Source organism: Macaca thibetana, chromosome 1 (genome assembly GCF_024542745.1).
Source record: "Macaca thibetana thibetana isolate TM-01 chromosome 1, ASM2454274v1, whole genome shotgun sequence".
NCBI classification, from domain to species: Eukaryota; Metazoa; Chordata; class Mammalia; order Primates; family Cercopithecidae; genus Macaca; species Macaca thibetana.
Genome location: NC_065578.1, coordinates 132,847,697 through 132,866,807, shown reverse-complemented (window position 1 = coordinate 132,866,807; position 19,111 = coordinate 132,847,697). Strand labels below are relative to the sequence as shown.

The following is a 19,111-nucleotide window of genomic DNA, read 5'->3' as shown; positions in this document are numbered from 1 at the left end:
GAGTCTAGGAGGTCAAGGCTGCAGTGAGCCGAGATCACACCACTGCACTCCAGCCTGGGCAATAAAGTGAGACCCTGTCCAAAAAAAAGAAAGAAAAAATACAATGTGGAACTGGCACAAGAATTGATGTGGTGATCAATGGAATAGAATTAAGATTCCAGAAATAAACTCATACATATAGTCAATTGATTTTTGACAAGGGTGCCAGGACCATCCCATATGGAAATAATAGTTTTTCAACAAATGGTGCTGGGACAACTGGATAGCCACATGCAAAGGATTGAAGTTCAATTTTTACCTCACACTATTTACAAAAGATAAAATCGATGAATGACATAAAAGAATTAAAACTAAAGTTCTTAGAAGACAACACAGAGGTAAAATCTTCATGACTTTGGGTTTTGCAAAGGATCCTTAGATATGACACCAAATGCATGAGCAACAACAAAAATATAAGTTTGAACACATCAAAATTTAAAAGTTTTGTGCCTTAGGGACATCATGATGAAACACAACCTGCAGAAAGGGAGAAAATATTTGCAAATCACATATCTGATAAGAGACTTGTATCTAGAATATATCCTTAATAATAAAAAGGCAATCTGGGCCGGGCATGGTGGCTCACGCCTGTAATCCCAGCACTTTGGGAGGCCAAGGCGGGTGGATCACCTGAGGTCAGGAGTTTGAGAACAGTGTGGCCAACGTGGTGAAACCCCATCTCTACTAAAAATACAGAAATTAACTGGATGTGGTGGCGGGTGCCTGTAATCCCAGCTACCTGGGAGGCTGAGGCAGGAGAATCACTTAAACTCAGGAGGTGGAGGTTGCAGTGAGCCGAGATCGCACCATTGCACTGCAGCCCAGGCAACAAGAGCAAAACTCCATCTCAAAAAAAAAAAGTCTGGGCTGGGTGTGGTGGCTCTCATCTGTATCCCAGCACTTTGGGAGGCCAAGGCAGGAGGATTGCTTGAGCTCAGGAGTTCAAGAACAGCCTGGACAACGAAGAGACCTTGTCTCTAAAAAAAAAAATTAGCTGGACATGGTGGCATGTGCCTGTGGTCCCGGCTACACGGGAGTCTGAGGCAGGAGGATTGCTTGACGCCAGGAAGTCAGGGTTGCGATAAACTGTGTTCATGACAGAGCAAAACCTGTCTCAAAAAAGAAAAAAGAAAATCTGTTGGGCATGGTGGCATGCACTTGTAGTCCTAGCTACGCAGGAGGATCCCTTGAGGCCAGGAATTCAAGGCTGCATTATACTATGATCGTGCCTGTGAATAACCACTGTACTCCAACCTGGGCAACAGAGTGAGACATGGTTCCTTGAAAAATTGTTTTTTGGCCAGGTGTGGTGGCTCATGCCTGTAATCCCAGCACTTTGGGAGGCCAACGTGGGCAGATATCCTGAGGTCAGGAGTTTGAGACCAACCTGGCCAACATGGCGAAACCCAGTCTCTACAAAAATTAGCTGGGCGTGGTGGCGTGCACCTGTAGTCCCAGCTATGTGGGAGGTTGAGGCAAGAGAATTGCTTGAACTTGGGAGGCAGAAGTTGCAGTGAGCCAAGATCACACCAGTGCACTACAGCCTGGGTGGACAGAGCAAGACTTTGACTCAAAAAAAAAAAAAAGAAAAAAAAAATTTTTTTTTTTTTTAAAGAAAAGTCAATCTAAAAGTGGGCAAAGGATCTGAATAGACATTCCTCCAGAAAAGACATAAAAATGACCTATGTAAGCACATGAAGAAATACTCGACATCATTAGTCATCAGAGAATTGCAGATCAAAACCACAATGAGATACCACTTCACAACCACTGGGATGACTAGAATCAAAAAGTGAGATAAGTGTTGTCAAGGATGGGGAGAAATTGGAATTTTCATACACTGCTGCTGGGAATGTAAAATGGTGCAACTGCATTGGAAAACAGCCTGGCAGTTCCTCAGATGTTTAAATATAGAGTTAACCATATGACCCAGCAATTCCATTCATTCCTAGGTATATACCCAAGAGAAATGAAAACACATTCACACAGAAACTTGTATATTAATGTTGATAGCAACATTATTCATAATAGCCAAAAGGTGGAAACAACTGAAATATTCATCAACAGATGAACACATAAAATGTGGTTCATCCACACTATGGAATATTATTTGGCCATAAGGTGAAATGAAGTACTGATTAATGCTACAACATGGATGAACCTTGAAAACATTGTGCTAAGTTAAAGAAGCCAGTCACAAAAGACCACATACTATGTGATTCCATTCATATGAAAGTCTAGAGTTAAGGAATCTATAGACACAGAAAATAGATGAATGGTTTCTTAGGGTTCTGGTTGGGGGAATGGGAAGATGGAATGGAGATTAGCTTAAAAGGCACTAGGTTTCTTTTTGAGGTGGTGAAAATACTCTAAAATTGACTGTGGTGATAGTCACATGTATCTATAAGTATACAAAAAGCCATTGAAATGTATACTTTTTTTTTTAACCTAGGAATACATTTTTTCCCCAAAAAATGCCATTTAAGTATATACTTTAAATGAGTGAATTTATACTTTTTGTTTGTTTGTTTCTTTTTGAGACAGCCTCTCCCTCTGTTGCCCAGGCTGGAGTACAGTGGTGTGATCTCAGCTCACTGCAACTTCTGCCTCCTGGGTTCAAGTGATCCTCCCACCTCAGCCTTCTAAGTAGCTGGGACTTACAGGTGCATGCCACCACACCTGGCTAATTTTTGTATTTTATTTTGTAGAGATGGGGTTTCATCATGTTGCCCAGGCTGGTCTCGAACTTCTGGACTCAAGCAATCTGCCTGCCTCAGCCTCCCAAAATGCTGGGATTACAGGAGTGAGCCACTGTGCCTGGCCAATTATATACTTCAAATGAATGAACTGTATGTGAATTATATGTATGTGAATTTATATGAATAAAGCTGTTAAAGGCTGGGTGCGGTGACTTATGCCTGTAATCCCAGCACTTTGGGAGGCCGAGGTGGGTGGATCACTTGAGGCCAGGAGTTCAAGACCAGCTTGGCCAGCATGGTGAAACCTCATCTCTACTAAAAATATAATCATTAGCCGGGTGTGGTGACGGGTGCTTGTAATCCCAGCTACTCGGGAAGCTGAGGCAGGAGAACAGCTTGAACCTGGGAGGCTGAGGTTGCAGTGAGCCAAGATTGTGCCACTGCACTGCAGCCTGAGCGACACAGACTCTGTCTAGAAAGAAAGAGAGAAAGAAAAAAAAGAGAGAGAGAGAGAAAGGAAAAAGAGAAAAGAAAAGAGAAAGAGAGGGAGGGAAGAAAAAGAAAGAAAAGAGAAAGAAAGAGAAAAAAGGAGAAAGAAAGCTGTTAAAAAAAAAAAAAAAAGTGCCATTGGCCATCAGGTATGTGAGTCTAAAGCCTGAGTTGGAAATAAAGACTTGGAAGTCATCATTATGTAGATGGTAGTTTTTCTTTTTTTTGGAAACAGGGTCTCACTCTGTCATCCAGGCTGGAGTGCAGTGGTGTGACCTCAGCTCACTGCAACCTCTGCCTCCCAGGCTCAAGAGATCTTCCTACCTCAGCCTCCTGAGTAGCTGGGACTACAGGTCACACTACCATGCCAGCTAATTTTCGTATTTTTTGGAGAGACGAGGTTTTGCCATGTTGCCCAGGCTGGGCCTGAGCTCAAATGATCCACCCACCTTGGCCTTCCAAAGTGCTGGGATTACAGATGTGACCCACTGCGCCCAGCCCTGGACAGTAGTTTAAATGTAAGAATGGATACAATCACTGAAAGAACACATAGAATGAAGGGGAAGAGAAGCTAATTGAATAAATGATTAGAGAGATAAGATAGATACACAAGGGATAATAATCATCACAACCTCAAATAGGAAAGCCCAAATAAGAAAGGGACAATTCAGTGGTAATGGCAATTGATTTGGTGGTAATAACCATTGTGTCCACAAAACGGTACAAAAAGCAGATCGTAGAAAGAGAGGCCTCTATCCCTATAGCTCCACTAAGATGACTTGCCATGGTCTGATCCTCCATTTTCCAAATCCGATGGTCAATTTTCAGTGATCTTAACCTGTTTTATGAGCAGGAATGATGGAGATTATAGCCCCTTCTTGAAGCCTTTTTTTGGTTTGTTTTATAAGACCCCTCACTTTTGAGTTTTCTTCCTATTTCCTGGCTACTCTTTTAAAATAAATTTTGTTGTATGTTCCTCCTCTCTGACCTTTATTTCGGAATGCCTCAGGATTAGAGGTCTCAGTCTTTAAACTGCTTCTTTTTCTTCCACATTGATTTCTCTCCACCCCGTGGCTATGTATGCCATTTATAACTTAACTACTCCTTAATTTATACCTCTCACTGTCCCTTCTGTGAGCTCCAGGTTCATATTTCCAATTGTTTACTCAGTAACTCCATTCGGAAATCTAATAGGGATCTCCACTTTCATATGTCTGAAGTAAAATTGGACATTCCCCCTGCCAAAAAAAGAAACCCTTGCTCCTGTCTCCCCACATGCGCTATCTCAGTAAACGACATCACTATCCAGTTACTCAAATCAAACTGATTTTTGTATTTTGTACTTTGACTTTTGTACTTTTTTACTGATTTTTGATTCTTGTCTTTATCTTGTCCCCCACATTCAATCTATTAACACATCACCTCTCCACCACTTTCAGAGTACATCCTGAATCCTACCACTTTCATTGCAACACTCGTCTTGTAGGTCTTCTTCAATAGCTTCCTAACTGGTCTTTTAGCTTCTATTTGGCTTCCCTATAGGGAGTTCTCAAAGAATCAACCACAGTGAACATCTTCAATTACAAATCAGATCATGCCACTCTTTTACTCAAAACCCTCCATGGCTTCCCAGCATTCTTAGGATAAAATTCAAAGTCCTTTCATTGGTCCATAAGTCGGTAAGTGATCTGGCTCCCATCTTGTTTCTCCAAACTAAGTTCCTATCTCTTCTTTTGCCACGGTGGCTTCCTTGCCAAGCACACTCAAGCTGCAGGGTCTTTACCTTGTTGTTTCTTCTGCTTGAAATGTTCTTTCCCAAGTATGTATAGCTTACTGTCTCACTTCAAACCTTTATTTAGATGTCACCTCAGCAGAGGAGCCTTCCCTGAACCCACTATGTAAAAGAGCACACCCATCCATGTAACCCATTTTTATTCTGCTTTATTTTCCTTTACAGTACTCTTAATAACTTTATTATCTGTGTGTCTTTCCCCTCCTCCTATGCTCCCAACCCTTGCACTAGTAAGTTCCATGAATGCAAGAATCTTGGTTCTATTCACTGTTGCAGCCCCAGCACATAGAACAGGGCCTTCCAGAGCAGGAATTCAATAAATAGTTGTTGACTGAATGAATGAAAGAATGAATAGGATGGTGGGGCATTAAATAGCTACTTTGTGCTGTAGTCCTCTTCTAGGTGTTGAGATTACAAAACTGATAAAAACATAGTCCTTGCCCTCAAGAATTTATATTCTAGTAGTATAGCTGGATTACAAATATGTAATTTTAGATTAAATGTTATAGGTAAAAAATGTTACGAAAAAAACAATGCAGAGGAAGGGGATAGAGGAGAATAATGGCATGAGGTTCCATTTTAGTTAAAATAGTCAAGAGCTGCCTGCCTTAGGAAGTAGGATTTCAATAGTCACTTCAAGTCTAGTAAAGATCTAGTAGATGAACATTCCAAGAAAAGGAAAAAACCTTAGGGCTGGGACATGCTTTGATTGGAGTGACAGTAAGGCTAGTGAGGCAAGAACAGAGCTAGGCAGTGCGGGAGGAGATGAATCAGATAAATAGGCAGGTGCTAGATCAGATCATGTAGGGCCCTTCTTAGAGGCAACTGATTTTTTGATGGCCTCTAAGGCTATCATACTTTTGACTTTTATTATGTGATGGGAAGCTATTGGAGGTTTTGAACAAGGTGGGGACTGGGGAAATAATACGACCTTACTTTTTTTTTGAGATGGAGTCTCATTCCATCACCCAGGCTGGAGTGCAGTGGTGCGATCTCGGCTCACTGCAACCTCCACCTCCGGGTTCAAGCGATTCTCCTGCCTCAGCCTCCCAAGTAGCTGGGATTGCAGGCACGCTCCACCACGCCGGGTAATTTTTTTTTTTTTTTGTAATTTTAGTAGAGACGGGTTTCACCATGTTGGCCTGGTTTTGAGCTCCTGACCTCAAGTGATCCGCATCCGCCCACATCCGCCTCCCAAAGTGCTAGGATTACAGGCATAAGCCACCGCGCCCGGCCAGACCTTACATTTAAAAAAATCACTCTGGCTGCCTTATGTTTAAGGCTGCCTTATGTTTAATTGCAATGGCAATAATGGAAGTAGACAAACGAGGTAAGTTTCTATTGCGGTAGTCTTAAGTAATATATAATGACTTGGACTAGGAGAGTAGCGGTAGGGGAGGTGAGAAAGGGTCAGATTTTTGCACCCTGGCCTTCTGGTTGGAAAAAAAAAAAAAAAAATTCCCCAGCTTGGCAGCTGGGATTAATCCTCTGCACGGTTCCTGTAGGTGTCATAACGAAACAGGGTACAACAGTCACCCCATATCACCCGATATGGGAACTTTTACCACATCACCCCTCTTCAGAAAAGAGCCTCTGGAATAGCTACACCTCAAGCTACTGAGCCCCTTCTTTAAGAATACGTAAATGGAGACTCTGAGGGGAAAATGGGCCTCGATAGCATAGAAACCACTTAAGGAAACGAAGTCCTGAAAGGAAACGGGTATTTTCAGAAAAATCCTTGTGGCAATCATTGCTCGTTCCCAGTATTCAAAAACGGCAAAATTGGCCATCATCCAGGAGGTAGCCTGGAAATTTAGTTTATTTCTATCACAACTCTGGGAAGCCCCTAACTCGCATTTGTTTTGAGTATCACAAGAAAAGCAAGCCCAAAGAAACTACAAAAACAACTTTGCCTCTTCGGTAATGCGCACGCGCCCCTCCCTCTGTTTTCCGTTGGTCTTAAGCCCCGCCCCTTGTGCGTCCTTCGAGGAGGGTTGCGAGCCGTGAGCTCGCGCGACCACTCTTCCCTCAGTCTTCTCGAGCACATCGTCGCAAACGGGGCCGGAAAGCGTGGCAGCGCAGGCGCAAGCGCAGAGAGCGGAGGCGGTGGTGGTGGCGGCCGCTGGCCAGTGTAAGATGGCGGCGGCGTTGGTGGTGGCAGTGGACGGGGCGGCTGGGCCTGGAACAGTCGGAGCAGCCGCTAGCAGAAGGATGACCCAAGACGGGAAGCGGGCTGCTGAGCCTCGCCGATTCCCGTGCTTGTAACTGCCCCAGCCGGACACCCCCCCCTTGACCTTACCCGGTCTGTGTCTCGTTCCGGCTCGGCCTGCCCCCTCTCCGCTCCCCAGCCGGTTTCCCTTAAGGATGGGCCTGACCCCTTTCCCAAGCTCTTAGCGCTCAGGTCTTTTCCTTCCGCCGACCCGAAGTCATCGCCGGGAATACTGGTTGTCCTTTCCTCAGGTCAGCCCTGGGGTTGCCCCCAAGAGCCACCCCCACAGTTCACAGGGACGCCTTGCTTCGTTGGGTGACCCATTTGTGCGCTCATATTTCTCCCCTTAGATTGAGGGACATGGCTCGCCCTGCGTCTCCCCCTCACCTCAGGGCCACCGCGCAATGGGTCCCCCTCCCCCATCCCAAGTTCCCAGGCCCAGCACTTTGTACGGAAGGCGGAGGTCCAAGAATCCCGGAGTCGGTTGTTGCCTTGTGGTCTTGTACCCTTTGTGTTATAATTCTCTTAGTTTACCTCCTCTAACTCCCAAATCTTTTAGGATATCTTAGAACGGTCCCATTTGGTCCCTGTTAGTTGGAAAGCATCTGGTGGCTTGAATTTCTGACTCATGATTGTTACTGGAGTCTCTGTAAACAAACCGGCACTAGCGCTATCACATTCTCTCCGGGATTTCCCCCTCTGCTCTGTGGCTTCTTGTTGAGAGGTTGTTTGGTTATGGTTTAGCGTTAAAAAGATTCAGGTTATCCTTTTAAATGACTTTACGTTTTAGTGGAGCTGGGAGATTACTTGCCTGGCTTCTAATCTTCATGTTGGTTCATTTTATTTCCATATGCGTGTGGGTTATTCAGTAATTAGAATTAGATAAATTATTCTGCTTTTAAATAGTTTTGAGAAGGCCTAAACATACTGAAGTGTATTCATAAATATTTTTATTATGTTCAGTAGAAGACACACCTTTGCCATGTAAATTTTAACTTTTCTCAGTCCTTCAGTGAATCGACAGACCTATTTTCTCAGGAGCTCAACCTGGCCTTACTTCAGTGATAAAAGGAGGAAAGGTGAGTGGGAGTTGGAGGCATTAAAATTCTTGAGTTCAAGACAGACTACCCTGATGCTCAACTGCTGACCACTACAGTCATAAAATTCCTACCAGTTTCCCGAAGAGTTTGGGTGTTGTTCTTGGCTTTGTTCCAGCTCTGGTTGAATTACTTTTACAAGTTTAATTGTCTGTGGGCTTCTTGTCTTTCCGTCCTAAACTATTGCTGTATGTCTTCAAATGACTTATGCCTAGGAGTGAGTGCGTGTCCCCTACCCCATGTCTTCTTTTCTTCTTTATTCATTTTCACTGTATTTTGTCTGTGTGTCGATCATATTTCTTACGTTGTTAAAAACTGGAACTTAGCCTGCGTTCTGTTCAGCCTGTTGTCAAATCAGATCTCTTCCCCTCTCACAGCTTTGGGTTGTCATCCCTTGGTATTTAGAGGAGAATATTTAGCTGCTTGTAACTAAAAGCTGGGGAGTGATGAGTGATGCTGCTTTTAGTTGGTGTCTGAGTCCAGTCTATTTCAGAATTCCGACTTTTTAGGATATAGTGGGAAATTTTTTGTAAAAAAATAAATAAATAAATAGTGGCTGCTCTTTCTTTTGTAGCTGGTCTGAAGAATTCTTGGTTAGCAGAAGAAACATCCTGGGCATTCAGCAGCATGGGTTGGTGCCAAAAAGGGAGTCAGAACATACTTATAAATGCAGTTTTCCTGAAGCTTTCAGGTTTCTGGTAGCAGAGACTAGAGGCTCATGGCATGTGACAGAAAAGCTAAGTGACTGGAAGGCAGCCCTGGCTGATTCCTAATATCTTTATGATTTGTAGTGGGAAAAGATTGAGTGACGCTGGTGATTTTTATTCCATTTGATGACTGACTTAGAAAACGCTAATTATGTACTGGAATAAAATGATTAGTGATGGTGTGTATGTGTATCAGTAAGATATAAAGAGAAAAGGACAGTCTTTAGAGATTGGACAGACTTTTAATTTAATTTTAAGGTTTAAATACTAGACTAATATTTCTTAGCCATGTGACCTTGAGCAAGTTACTTAAACTTCTCTGACTCTTAATTTCCACAACTCTAAAAGTGTGATAATACCGCTTACCTCCCAGGGTCATTGTTAGTATTATAGGGAATCTATTTAAAGCTCTTAGTAATCTAAGAGCATGTGGTACACACTCAAAAAATGTTTTGTTTTTTTCTGCATATCATTGATATAGCTTTGAATAAGTTATACATCAATTTATGCTTCTTTTACATTTCGCCTTAAAACATATTTTACTGGTTAATTTTCCCAACAGATTTTTAATTGATCAACTTAGACGTGTCCTTTGTAAGTGCCCACCTAGAATTGTCTTCTGAACATGAATCCCCTGGTGGGGGTTCATAACCAGAGGACAGAATATTAGATATTGGTGTATGTATGTTTCAAAATGTATTCTTAAACATCAGTAAATTTTTTTGTTCATTGGTTCCTTCTTCTTGGTCTCTCTGTTAGCACACCTGATCAGAGTTGGCAGTGTTGCAATTCTTTCCCTTTCTGCTACAATGTTGTTTACCTCTCCTGCAACTACCCTTTATACTTTCCTTTTTTGCCATGAAGGGAATACATTTTTTTCCTTGTTGTTGGGCTGTACAGTGATCCTCATCAACAAATTATCAAAGAACTGTGTGAGGAGAAGGTTTTCATTTCTTTTTAAAGTGAATCAGGGCTAGGGAGTTAGGAATGAAGAGGGGTTTTTTTGTTTGTTTTTTGTTTGTTTGTTTGTTTTTGAGATGGAGTCTCGCTCTGTTGCCAGGCTGGGATGCTGTGGCGCGATCTCAGCTCACTGCAACCTCCAAATTCCTGGTTCAGGTGATTCTCCTGCCTCAACCTCCCGAGTGGCTGGGATTACAGGCATGCGCCACCTTGACCAGCTAATTTTTGTATTTTTAGTAGAGGAGGGGTTTCACCATGTTGGCCAGGATGGTGTCAATCTCCTGACCTCATGATCCGCCCGCCTTGGCCTCCCAAAGTGCTGGGTTTACAGATGTTAGCCACTGTGCCCGGCCAAAGAGTTCTTTTTTCAGCTCCACAGCTGGACCATCTTAATAATATGACAGCACAGATGAAGAGTTTTAAACCCTTTGTTGGCTTTTCTTTCACATCTTTTTGGCAAGGGCACATGAAAATTAAGTACTGATAATATCGCAATGAAAGCGGCTGTGTCATTCAGACCAGTGATCAGTTTAGATTTGATGAACTTTTAACTGCCATCATCCAGGGTCTGAATTCTCCATTGTAAGGTAAGGACTCTCCAGGGTGGTGGTGAGATGGGTTGAGATTGCATTTGTATCATTTGTGTTTTTATAAACTCTGAAGATCCGTGTCGGGTGACGGAAAGGGTGGGAGGAGAAAAGAAAATACTTTGAAAGAGATAACTTGGACTCTATTTCCTTATGTGCTGGGTACGAATCCCCAGGTAACATCTGTGTATAGTAAATCAGTATTTCTAGTCTGTGGGCCACACTGTAAACTTTTTGTCTTCTGAAGTTTTTTTTTATTTTTGGTTTTTGTAGAGATAGGGACTCACTTTGTTGCCCAGGCTGGTCTCAAACTCCTGAGCTCAAGTGATCTTCCCACCTTAACTGAGTAGCTGGGACCACAGGCATATCACCATACCTAGCTAATTTTTTTTTTTTTTTTTTTGAGACAGAGTCTCGCTCTGTCGCCCAGACTGGAGTGCAGTGGCCGCATCTCAGCTCACTGCAAGCTCCGCCTCCCGGGTCTACGCCATTGCCATTCTCCTGCCTCAGCCTCCCGAGTAGCTGGGACTACAGGCGCCCGCCACCTCACCCGGCTAGTTTTTTGTATTTTTTAGTAGAGACGGGGTTTCACCGTATTAGCCAGGCTGGTCTCGATCTCCTGACCTTGTGATCCGCCCGTCTCGGCCTCCCAAAGTGCTGGGATTACAGGCTTGAGCCACCGCGCCCGGCCTTTTTTTTTTTTTTTTTTTTTTTTTTTTTTTTTTAGAGATGAGGTCTTACTTGCCCAGCTCGTCTCAAGTGATGCTCCCATCTTGGCCTCCCAAAGTGCTGGGATTACAGGCATAGCCACAGCACCTAGCTTGAAGATATTTTTATATTTCCAGGGTTTTAGGTGTTTACTTAAGAATTATGACATCTTATTAGGTAGTATTTCCTAGGATGGTTGGAGTGGAAGGCTAAGAATGCTAGTGACCTTTTAGTTCTCACCACCAACCTCTTAAAGTGCAGTCTATTTATTTATTTTTGAAACAGGTTCTCACTCTGTCACCTGGGGTGGAGTGCAGTGGCACCATCATGGCTCACTCCAACCTCGACCTCCTGAGTTTAGGTGATCCTCCCATCTCAGCCTCTCGAGTAGCTGGGACTACAGGTGCATGCCACCATACCTGGCTAATTGTTGTATTTTTTATAAAGATGAGGTTTCACCATATTGCCCAGGCTGATCTCGAACTCCTGGGCTCAAGCAGTCCTCCTGCCTCAGCCTCCCAGAACAGGATTACAGGCGTGAGCCTCTGCGCCCTGCTCAGTGCAGTCAATTAAATGTATAAAAATCTGCCAGGCCAAGTGCGGTTGGCTCATAGCTGTGATCCCAGCACTTTTGGGAGGCCAAGGTGGGAGGATCACTTGAGCCTAGTTGTTCAAGTCCAGCCTAGGTGATGTTGAGACCTCGTCTCTACAAAAAGTTAAAAAGATAGCCAAGCATGGGGCAAGTACTTGCACTCCTATCTCCTTGGGAGGCTGAGGTGGGAAGATCGAGTCCAGGAGTACGGGCTGCGGTGAGCTGAGATTGCACCACTGCACTTTAGTATGGGCAACAGAGCGAGACCTGGTCTCAAAAAAAAAAAAGAATCAGTCCCGGTGCCATGGTCCTTAGTGTTGAGTAGGATCAACCTAAGACAGAAGCTTGTCTACAGAGAGCTGAAAGAAAGCAGCCTCTTTGTTGCCAGTTTAAAACAATACTGACATTTTAAAAACAAACAGATTCTAGTAAGGAGACATTGTATAGAAGCGCACCCTGTTGTGAAAGACTGGGATCTTGAGTTTCATCCTCTAAGTCTTGTATTCATCAGGTGAGTTATAGACTTTTAAAATCATAAAGTGACTATTAAAATGCTTTCAGTAGATAGATTCATTACTCCATTATTTTTGCTGTAGAAAAGTTTATTCTAAACATGTCTAGGAAATACCCAGATTATAAAAGAGAAATAACGGTATCCACACAGGACTTTGTATTGCATAACATTGGTGTTGGAGTTAGTTTTTAAGTCTCTGAGACTGAATTACCTTTTTTTTTTTTTTTTTTTAAAGCAGATTATCAGTGAGCTAAGATAATCTGCTGTTTACCCTCACCTGTTTGGAACGCAGGCAACTGAATTAATTGAATCAGCAATAGGCATGGAGTGGTGACTTTATATTTTCATTTTAGAGCCAAAAGCCATTGAGTTTTAGCTTAGCTTTGTAGTAATATTAAAAGCTTCATCTTTTATTTTCACGAATGTACCCAAGAAACGTCATTGCTGTTAAAATCAGTCAGAAAAGGAGGCTACTTGCTCTTTATTGATTTAGTCATTCTGCTCTTGGAGTGAGTAGAAAGTCTTTGAAAGCTTTTCAAAAATTGGTGAGTGATGAATTTTATGAATTAGTCACTTCTTTGTAGCAGGTTTTTTTTTTTTTTTTTTTTTAATCTTTACCTCTGCAGGACATAGTTCCTGGGCCAGAAGCCAGATTTCTCAAGTACCACCTAACCTCAGAAATGTGTTATGATACAGATAAATTAATGAACGGAGGCTGCCTTGAGGTTGCCAGTAGGGCACTGGGGAGTAATTAATATGACAAAGATGGCATCTTATTAATGAAATGTATTAATAGTATGTCTAGTGGATTGGGTCATTGCAAAAATTTTCATCATTGTATCTGAGATTAGATATTTGCTATTTATCCTCTGAAGATACTATTTAAGGAAGTCTGGCCAAGTTCTGAAGTTAAGCATACATATTTGCCTCACATGCCTTTTTTTTTTTTTCTTCCTGGTTTTTTCTTAGCCATCTGGAAAGCTACTATAGGGTTTACCTCTAGTGGTAGCCAAGTGACTGTATTCCTCTGGTGTACTTTAATCATTGGCACATTACCAGGTATGTTTTGGTAACCTTACTTAGGATCCAACATTAGACCCTTTCTTCTAACCTAACCTGTAGGAAGGCACTTCTTGATGTTTTAAGCCTCTCTTCACTGTTTTATTGTAAGTTGTACCTTTGGAGCATGATTTTTTCATCTTAAATCCTCTCCAGCAATTTAAGAAAAATTTGAAATATAAATGGCAAAAACTGTTAATGGCAACAGACTTCTGATGTAAACGTAAATCGAGATGGAAACAAAATGAAAAGTAGATATCCCTAAGAATTAGTTAAATTGAGATAAACGCGCTTGGATGTTTTTATAGAAAGGTCTCTCAGCCAGGTGCAGTGGCGTGTACTTGTAATCCTGACTACTCAGGAGGCTGAGTTGGGAGGACTGCTTGAGCCGAGGAGTTTCAGGCCAGCCTGGGCAACATAGCAAGACCTTGTCTCTTTAAAAAAAAAAAAAAAAAAGTTTCTTAGTTCTGCTGCTGGAAATTAACACTGAAGGGTTAGAGTGCGTTCCTGACATAGTCTGAAATACTGTTATTAGAATTAAAACCAGAGGCCACGCATGGTGGCTTATGCCTGTAATCCCAGCATTTTGGGAGGCTGAGGCGGGCGGATCACCTGAGGCCAGGAGTTCGAGACCAACCTGGCCAACATAGCAAAACTCCATCTCTACTAAAAATACAACAATTAGTCAGCTGCAGTGGCATGCGCCTGTAGTCCCAGCTACTTGGGAGGCTGAGGCAGGAGAATTGCTTGAACCCGGAAGGCAGAGGTTGCAGTGAGCCAGGATCACAACACTGTACTCCAGCCTGGGTGACAGAGTGAGACCCTGTCTCAAAAAAAAAAAAAAAAAAAAAAAAAAAGAATTAAAGCCAGTAAACTATAAACACTGGGCATTTGATGTTACCAGTAGGGAGAGAAGGCATTAATTCAAAGAAGGAACAAAGTTCCTTATTCATAGTTTGAATCCTCATCATTATCCATGGTGATTGCTTTGCAGTCTTCCATCTTGGGTATCCTCAGAACCTTCAAGAGGGAGAAGAGGCCAGGTGTGGTGGTTCATGCCTATAATCCCAGCACTTTGGGAGGCCAAGGTAGGAGGATTACTTGAGCTCAGGAGTTTGAGACTACTCGGCAAGATAGTGAGACTCCGTCTCTACAATAATAATAGTAAAAAAAAATTTTTTTAATTAAAAGAGGGAGAAAAACTTAGGGAGGCTTATATTATGGGTTCCTGGGTAGACTGCCTTACTGTAGTTCGTAGAACATGAATACTTGAAAGAAGATATTAACGGAGCTCTCTGAATTCTTTAAAACGCCAGAGAGAATGGGTAGGCAGATTTCATAGACTTGGAACTGTGTCCTATATTGTATACGATGTTTGGAGAATCATTGCTGAGTGGTAAGGAAGTCTAGGCTTCTAGGAAATGTAGTCTGGTATAGAGATGGGAAACTAGAAAAATAATATAAATGCCTACTATGTACAAACAGGCTCTTAGCATACGTTGTCTTTAATCCTCTAAATTCCTGCAGGGTGGTGATATTATCCCATTTTACAAAAGAAAAACTCGAAAGCAGGTGGTAGAGGTAGAATTCAAACCCAGGTCTGCTTGACACCAAAGCCCTTTTCTTTCTTTCATAACGCATGCTGTCTTTAAAAACAGGACTTTTTTTTTTTTAGACGGCGTCTTGCTTTGTCACCAGCCTGTAGTGCAGTGGCGTGATCTTGGCTCACTGCAGCCTTCTCCTCTTGGGTTCAAGCAATCCTCCTGCCTCAGCCTCCAAGTAGCTAAGACTACAGGTGCATCCCACCATGCCCAGCTAATTTTTGTATTTTTAGTAGAGACGGGGTTTCACCATGTTGGCCAAGATGGTCTTGATCTGTTGACCTCATGATCCGCCCGGTCTGGCCTCCTAAAGAAGTGTGGGGTTTACAGGCATGAGCCACAGTGCCTGGCCAAAAAAAAAAAAAAAAAAAAAACCAGGGCTTTTCAAAGCCAAATGATGAAGCAAATGAACTGAAAGGTAGAATTAAATATTTCTTATAAATATATGTATATAAAGTATTCAAATGGCAGTAGGAATAAAGACATTTTTCATTGTTTAGACATAGTTATGCTATATTGGTAAGCTAATGAGTTTTTTAAGGAAACAATTTTTTTTTTTTTTTTTTTTTTTTGGAGACAGAGTTTCGTTCTTTGGCCCAGGCTGGAGTGCAGTGGCACAATCTTGGCTCCCTGCAACCTCCGCCTTCCAGTTTATGTGATTCTCCTGCCTCAGTCTCCCCAGTAGCTGGGATTACAGGCATGCTCCACCACACCCAGCTGATTTTTGTATTTTTAGTAGAGATGGGATTTCACCATGTTGGCCAGGCTGGTCTCAAACTCCTGACCTCATGATCCACCCGCCTCGGCCTCCCAAAGTGTTGGGATTACAGGCATGAGCCACTGCACCCAGCCCAGGAAATAATTTTTATAGACCTAAGAGACAGCCGAATCCTAGTGTTTTATGATTCTTTACTAGAGAGAAAATCAGCATTCCATTCAATCTCTGAGATAATTCCAGGGGAAAAGCTGTTCTGACTCTTACAGCCTTTTAACAGTATACTGTTTTCTGTATTTTTTGGAAGCATGGACTGTCCTCCTTACCTTCTTGGTTTCATTTTTCTGAGACAGGGTCTTGCTCTGTCACCCAGGCTGGAGTACAGTGACCCCATCATGGCTCACTGCCATCTTGACCTCTGGGGCTCAAGTGATCCTCCCACTTCAGCCTCCCAAGTAGCTGGGACTACAGGTGTATACCACCACACCCTACTTTTTATTTTTTTATTTTATTTTATTTATTTATTTTTGAGACAGAGTCTCGCCGTGTCGCCCAGGCTGGAGTGCAATGGTGCGATCTCGGCTCACTGCAACCTTTGCCTCCCAGGTTCAAGTGATTCTCCTGCCTCAGTCTCCCAAGTAGCTGGGATCGCAGGCGTATGCCACCATGTGTGGCTAATTTTTGTATTTTTAGTAGAGACAGGGTTTTACCATTTTGGCCAGACTTGTCTCAAACTCCTGACCTCAGGTGATCCGCCCGCCTCAGCCTCCCAAAGTGCTGGGATTACCAGCATCACTTAGGCGTCAGCCACTGTGCCCGGCCTAATTTTTGAATTTTTTGTAGAGACAGAGTCTCCCAGTGTTGCCCAGGTTGGTCTCAAACTCCTGGGCTCAAGCGATCCTCCAGCCTCGGCCTCCCAAAGTGCTGGGATTACAGGCATGAGCCACTGCGCCCAGCCTATCCTCACGTTGAAACCTTTTTTTTTTTTTTTTTTTTTTGAGATGGAATCTTGCTCTGTCACCCAGGCTGGATTGCAGTGGTGTGATCTCACCTCACTGCGAGCTCCACCTCCCGGGTTCATGCCATTTTTCTGCCTCAGCCTCCCAGGTAGCTGGGACTACAGGCACCCGCCACAGCACCTGGTTAATTTTTTGTATTTTTAGTAGAGATGGGATTTCACCATATTAGCCAGGATGGTCTTGATCTTCTGACCTTGTGATCCGCCCAACTCGGCCTCCCAAAGTGCTGGGATTACAGGCATGAGCCACAGCGCCCGGCCACCTTGAAACCTTTTTATTCTTGACTTCCAGAGATTTAATTTTTATCATTCGTTCTTCTCAATTTTTCTCTCTGCTCTCCTTTCTTTTCTCTAAGAGTAGGTATTCCTGAAGATTCTTCCCTTGAACTTCCTCTCCCAGAGCCTTCTTAGGTGCCTAATTGTTTGAGGTATGATTTACAAGGTGTTTGATTTTGAAGTTTCTCTGTACAGATAACTCACAAGTCTGTATCTCTGGCCCTACTTTATTTAAGTTTCAAACTTAAATTTGTTTGTCACTACTTTCCTACCTAACATGTCAGCTTGGATTTTAAATATATTCAGAATAATCTCTTATCCCACCTACCAGCATCTCATTTTTGTCACTTGATTTCCTCTGGGCACCAGACTAAGAACTTGTCTTTTTTGACTCAGCTTTGTAACTGCTTATTGAGCTAAACATTACCTCCCTTTACGACCATTCTCATGTTGATCCCTTTTTAATTCCCTTTGCCGTCCACTCAAGACAGCCCCTCATTACTTCTTATCTTGGCAACTATAATAGCTTTTAAACTTGTTTCTCATTCCTTTTCCTTCGTTTTAGTCCATCTTATTATCTTTGACAAAATAATTTCCCTGATGCCTGACACCCCCCCCCCAAGAACAAAGCTTTTATTATACCTCTTAACTTATCAACTATACCTTACTGGCTAGCCAAACTAGACTACCCGTGTATGTTTCTTGACCATGTCAGGTTTTTAACCTCCATGTCTTTTCTCGCTCTGGTCCTGTGGAATGTCTTTCTCAACTCTACCCATTGAAATCCTGCCTGTCTTTTAAGGCCCATCTTAAAACCTAATTTTCCATAGAAGCGTTTCCTTTCTCCCTGAAACTAAATATAATCTTTTCCTCTGTTCAACCACAACAGCATTCTATTTATCTTTTTAAAAAAAGATATTGATACTTATATCTCTTGTATCATGGTTATATACTCATTTTTCCTAATTGATTAATTGGCTACAAAAGGGATTGTGACTGCCTTGTTTATATTTGTAACTTCTGTATATTGCCTGGTACCAATGCTGTTGTGTAACAGCATGTTTGCTTACAGATAGGCCACTGGGTGGTGCCAGAGGCTTGTAATTTGTATAAAAATGAGTAGCCTAGACTCCCAGCTAGAGTGTACGTGCTAGAGCCTCTCTGCAGTTGGGTTGTTTGTACTGTCAAATCTTCAGCACAGTAGGAATAGAGATTAATTTTCCCGTTCCAGAAACATTCAGTTTCTTTCTGCTCATCTGTCCAGCCTACCAGAGGAGACAGTGTCGTATGTTCGACCCCTCCAAGTACTTACTAGAAAATAGCCCAGAACTAAAGTCCTACCTACAATAAACATGCTTTATGTAATGAGTTTCATCCTCTTTGGGGTCATCCTTTGAGTTTCAGTGCCTGAGGTTCTCTGATTGATAAACACCATCCGGCCAGGTGCGGTGGCTCACGCCTGTAATCTCAGCTTTTTGGGAGGCCAAGGAAGGTGGATCACTTGAGTCCAGGAATTTGAGACCAGCCTGGGCAACATGTCCCCCACCGCCATCTCTACAAAAAAATACAAAAAATTTAGCTGAGCATGGCGGTGTGCACCTGTAGTCCCAGCTACTGAAGGGGCTGAGGTGGGAGCATCACTTGAGCCTGGGAGGTCGAGGCTTCAGTGAGCTGAGATCCCATTACTGCATTCCAGCCTGGACAACGGCGAGACCCTGTCTTAAAAAAAAAAAAAAAAAAAAAAAAAATCTGCAAAACCACTATTCTAAGTCAGGAAAGTAGGCTTGGAGAAGTAAGTGTTTCTTGTGAAGGAGAAATATTAAGGAAAGTAAAATGAAGTTAAAATGAGCCATTTCATCTTGGAAACAAAAATTGGAGGTGGAGAAAGTAGAACTAGTTGATACCAGATGGACTGTGGGACCTAGAAAAGCAAATTTGTACTTTGGATGGAGATCAACCCTGAACAGCTGTTCATTTATGAGTGGTAAGGGACATCTGTCCTCCTGAGAGAAACTTGGGACTGTGTGGCTCTCTGTCTTAATAATAATT

The 19,111-nt window shown here is 42.7% G+C and overlaps 1 protein-coding gene across 12 annotated transcripts in view; it reads left to right on the top strand.

Moving 5' to 3' along the window:
• Positions 1 to 6,829: 6,829 nt before the first annotated feature.
• DCAF8 (DDB1 and CUL4 associated factor 8) overlaps positions 6,830 to 19,111 on the top strand; it is a 46,837-nt gene continuing 34,555 nt past the window's right edge. For 4 of the 12 annotated variants that reach the window (XR_007719305.1, XM_050757712.1, XM_050757662.1 and 1 more), the window contains exons 1-2: positions 7,090 to 7,321; positions 8,234 to 8,307. The gene's annotated coding sequence lies outside the window, so the exon portion shown is untranslated. The other 8 variants (XM_050757751.1, XM_050757741.1, XM_050757761.1 and 5 more) reach the window with 8 other exon arrangements.